We start from the raw sequence: 5277 nt of genomic DNA, 5'->3' as shown, positions 1-5277 counted from the left end.
GTTTGAGATGACATTATTTCTTTGAGATTATTCCTATATCGTCTGAGATAATCGTCGTACTTGTTATCGAAAAACTCAACCCCAGTGATAACTTACACGACTCATGGAACACATTTCTTATTCTCCTTCTAAGTCTATCGATCAACTTTCGTCTTTTTAATGCCTTTTATTCTAATATTGTTATGTCCGAGATTTATGTGTATTTATGATTCATTTACGCGAGCTTTATACATTCCTGGCACGCATTAACATTTTTTAAAGATGGAACATTTAAGCATTTACATTCAATAAATTTCAAACATAAATGTCTTTCTTGTCATTGGATGCAGTTGCGCAGCGAGGGGGGAGGGGTTTGGGGTATAAAACCACCCCCTGAGCTTAGAGAAATTTTCAGGTTTAATTCATATTATATTATAATATGTAAGGATATTTTAAGAATATTGTAAAGATTATCGCTTATCCTGGTGGGTATTCCATACAACCACACACCTCTTAGTATTATTTGCACCTAAACCCCCCCTAGACTTAATTCCTAGCTGCGACCCTGATTGGATGGAGTGAAACATGATTGCTAAGAGCTCACTACAACTGCGCAAATACTTAATTCTTATGTTATATATTTAATTACATTTTACAGTATTGTACTGAGAATTAAAACGTACACAGGAAGAGTTGTCTCAACAAAATCAATTTAGAAAATTAGCAAATGCGAATTTATGATTTCATTTAGTTATACTAGAAAATTATAAACTCAATGACCTTCTGCGTAATCGCATAATATTTGACCCTGCCTAGTCACCTTCGAATATTAGAGAGGAATATTTAAAAAAATTTACTACGCCAACGTGCAAAAATCTGTGGTATACACGTCGAACGGAACATACATATAAGTAGCTCGAATATTAAGTAAGAGTATTTATAGTTTTAATTAAAATTTCTGTCAATTGCACATGAGTCTGAGTTCTTAGTCCTTGAGGAAAGGGCCATTAATTATTCGCAAAGATTACTTTGCGCGGGATCAACGACGGACCAACGTTCATAGGAAAAATTACTATGGCAGTTTGTTCAAGCATCGAAAAAATTAGCATGAAAGCTGTTTTAAGAAAGGGAAAATTGCCGTACGATTCGGTCGATTTTCAAATCCACCGAAAAATATCGAGTGCGTAGGGTCGTAAGTATTTCCTTCTTTAGACGATCATCAATGATTTTATGGCAACCGTTAATGATGGAAGACTTCTTATACTACGCCGTAGAAAGAGCATAAAAAAGACCGAACCGTAATCCTTATCTATATTTTATTTGAAACGCTGATGAGATGTTCTTATCAATGTAGTTTTTGGTTGGTATGAAGTCATTGAGGAAGTTATATTCTAGCCTATCCGCCAAATTCTAATCGCACTGCAACTATTTCAACTCTCGTGGCTAAAATCAGCGTCCAAAGATAAATAAAGAAGCGTTGAGGTCGTGAATGCGGATATCTCTCCACTCCTGATATCTTATCTCCCCACCAAATTCACTCTGCCTTCACCTGTCTTTTGTCTCTTAACAAGTTCGCTGCCGATTCGGTCATAATGACCGAAACACGTACTTCATCTTCTTCGCACCGTTTCGGTCATTACGATAGAATAGTGAGTCACTTTCTTTTTGACTCTCGTAGCACGCCGTTGGTCATGGCTGCTCCAGTACATATATGATTTGACCGACACAGCGCACACAGGCGAATGCACGCGAAACTCAAATGGAAAGTATCCAATTATTGAAAGGAAAGGAAGAAGGGAAAAAGAACGTCGGCGCAATGGGTGAATTCGTTTAAAAATCAGCGGTAGGGAACGTGTTAAGATGAAATAATTCCCATTATCTCTTTAGTTCAAAGGCCGCTCTCTAGGAATGATGGGAAAAATACCTTTTTCATGTGGAAGCATTAAACAGCAACTATAGCTACAACACCATTAGCTGTATGGGCAGAGATAAGTTCCAACGAATAAAAGTCTTCCCTCTGCAGCCATTTTCTTGCAAGCGAAAATCAAGAAAACCCGAAAGCTGCCGCCCACCTTCCATGAGTCGATGACGTCACGAGGGTTCTCGTTTGTGGTCAACCCAACTCATTACATAAAAGCCTTGATAATTTAGGACTACATTTCCTTAGCGCTGGCCCCGTATGATTTTTCGAACAAAAAATATGAAATGCTAAACTCCGAGAAATTCTAAGCAAGTGAAATTGGCAAAGAAAAAGTCAGATCATTCTCTGCGAAAAGTGTAGTAAGAGAACTCTCTACGCTAAACTTAGTTGACAGTCCACAGCCTCATAGCCATACTGGCCTTCATGGCAGCACCACCCATCATTTCTCTGATGCCACAATTCTAATCCCACACATCTAATCAAGATGGCCAATTAAAATATTGATAGAACGTATTAGCCTCTGTGGGTATCTTACTGTCAAGGAATGTTCCCTCACTTTCTCGTGCATGGAGCTCATCGGAAGAAGATGCAGGTATTGGGGGCAAAGTCCTCCTCCTCTGGATCTTCTTACTGTCAGTTTCGGCTGGCATAATTCTCTTACAAAAAGGTTAATGCATTGGTTTCAATGGCTAACTTTGTTGAAAAATGAAGAAGAACTCATCTCTGGAAGCTAAGGAGGAAAGTTTGGAGGCTAAAATAAAGGAACTAGAAGAAACTCTTCAGGATGGAATGGATGGAGGTGGAATTTTCTTCTCTAACTGATACCCAGACCAATTTAGAAGGAGAACTGAACGATAAAAACCAAATTATTGCTAGAATGGAGATTGAAAATCTACGAGATGAAATCTTAGATGGCATAACCCTCTCTTCATCATCAGTGTCCTCACTGTGAGGGATATATCTTTGTGCCCTTAACTCATCTCCCCTTTCTCCCTGACTCTGCCACTGCATTTGAGCAGAGTACTCTGCTTCCTTTAATTTTGTTTTCCCCTGTTGAAGCAATCTGGAATGAAGAATAGAGAGATACCATTCACTTTATAGATACTTAAGACATTTTTCTGGTCATGTAAACTTTCATAAGTATGTGCTCCAACAGCCTTTACAGATAGGGATGATTGTGACCAAGGAGACGAGTAGGCTTGCAAATTTTGCAATGAGTGGTATTCGAGTTCCAAGAATAAAGTGGATTGGATACAATGTTTGAACTGCAAAGAGTGGGCTCAGAGTCGTGTTCTAATTGTGAAGAAGATGACAATGTCTCTGTGATTGCTGTACACAAGTTAATATCCAGCCTCACATATTGTTAATTTACTATTTCATGTTTAGAAATATCACACGTTTTTAAAGTGTGTTTCTAAAATTAATCTTTCAAAATTGTACAATAAAGGTTTTGTAAATGCAATTTCAATGGCTGTCTATTTTGCCCCATCTTTGAGGCAAAATCTCCATTTTGTCAATGTTTGAAAAGAATCATAAATAAATGGAATCACTTTCATAAAATGCATTTCCATTAATATGCATAAATATTACTGTTAACCACATTTAAAAGAATACTAGCCACAGCGGGTCAAGTTTTAAATGAAAAAATGTTTACCCATCGGTTTTGACCCACTTTCCCCTGCTTAATAGGAACACACAACAAAAAATGGACAGAGGAAACATTAACGTAGCTGGTTCGAGAGTATTGAATAATTCTACAGAAAAACTCAACGCCGGAAAAAATCAATTTCATGTTATTATATCCAAGATGCTGATATTCTCTATCGAATTTCAATTTGATAACTAATGGAACACTTTTGAGGTTCCTACCGGTTACGTTTTCAAACATCATATTCTACTACTCCCACAGGAACTGATTTATTTAGTTTGGAAAAGTATATCACTACATGAATGTAATCACTTTTTTTCTTATAATTATCACATTTGAGCCCACAAATTAGTTGGAATTCATTGAGGCTTTCCAGAGGCTGGCAGAGAATTATAAGATGACGAATTAATTAACCATATCTAACAAATAATATCACCAAATTGGTATTGGATTGCTAAGTCTGGCATTTTAAGTTCCAGTAAAGTCTACGATTTATAGGATACTAGTTCACTGATAGAAAGGGATACTAACATAGTGAACACACGAAAACAATTATACTTCAGGTCGTAATCACATTGCCATAAGTTGCATGAATGTGCAAAACAATTAACGGATCATGTATGATTTGCTATGTTCACGAAGAAGGAAATCGAAATAGTTGAAAAACTGTTTGGATGGTTAAATAGTTTGAGTTGTCATGAAAATGAGTTCCTTCAAAACTCAAGGGAAGTAGCAATTAACACTCAATCCTCCGCCCTCATGTGGATACGTCACAAACATCGATTCCACAATGATAAATCAATGAAGTTTACGAAATCATTATTCTCAAATTCAGGCAACCTACGTTGCATTAAAGAGTGACCATTCTTCTCACCAAGTTTACGAAAAAGGTAAAACATCTCATTCAAATTCCAGACAAATAATTGTTTCTATTGGATCCGATACACCCTTCTTTCGAAGGCTCGAGGAATTGCTATGTTCCAAAAACAACGCTAACGCCTTTAATACACAAGAATTAAACAATATCATAAGAAACCACGTACCTCAATTCGAACCAAGCCCGAAATCATTTGTCCAAGCAAATATTCATGCCTTTCGCTCACATCAAAAATTTCGACGGGGTCATCACATTTGTGCAATCAAAGCCTACGTAGAGAATGAAATAAACAATTTGACAAATTGACTAATGCTTGACCTTGACCATGAACTTGTCACGAAGCAGTACCCTCCTCCGATCTTTAGTGACCATACATACATCTGGCCGACTTCCGGGACGATAATGCATGATCACTCGGCTTGTGACGTCACTTTTGGGAATGCAGATGTTTTCCCAAGTTGTAGTCCCCGTAAAAAAGCTAATCAATTTCCCGATCAGCAAACTCATACATAATTACTGAAATGGCTTCTAAGATACTATGACTTTAGCATCTTGCCTCTTGGTTTTGGCTACAGGTGAACAAAATTACTATTGTTTTCAAACAGAAGGTAACATTATTTGAAGGCTTGTTATAATATGAGTTCCTTAAAGTACATTTATTGACGTCATTATAGAATGAAATATGGCTCTTGTAATCCAGTATTATTTTTTACATCCTGTTCTTATTTCCTGGCGCAAGGGAAAATTAAGGTGACGTAAGGCATGGTACTAATATATCTATTAGTACCATGACGTAAGGTATATTTTGGTCTCCTATCAAACGACATCCTTTTTATTAACAAATTGTAGCCT

General features: G+C 37.0%; 1 long non-coding RNA gene across 1 annotated transcript; it reads right to left on the bottom strand.

Annotated features, from left to right (window-relative positions):
- Positions 1 to 2522: 2522 nt before the first annotated feature.
- On the bottom strand, positions 2523 to 4873 carry LOC124170459. Its single transcript, XR_006867469.1, has 2 exons — positions 4592 to 4873; positions 2523 to 2963 (listed from the first exon to the last, which is right to left on the bottom strand). It is a non-coding gene; the product is annotated as an uncharacterized LOC124170459 (long non-coding RNA).
- Between the last annotated feature and the right edge of the window lie 404 nt (positions 4874 to 5277).

Source organism: Ischnura elegans, chromosome 13, assembly GCF_921293095.1.
Source record: "Ischnura elegans chromosome 13, ioIscEleg1.1, whole genome shotgun sequence".
Classification (NCBI taxonomy): Eukaryota; Metazoa; Arthropoda; class Insecta; order Odonata; family Coenagrionidae; genus Ischnura; species Ischnura elegans.
This window is presented reverse-complemented; position numbering and strand designations above follow the sequence as displayed.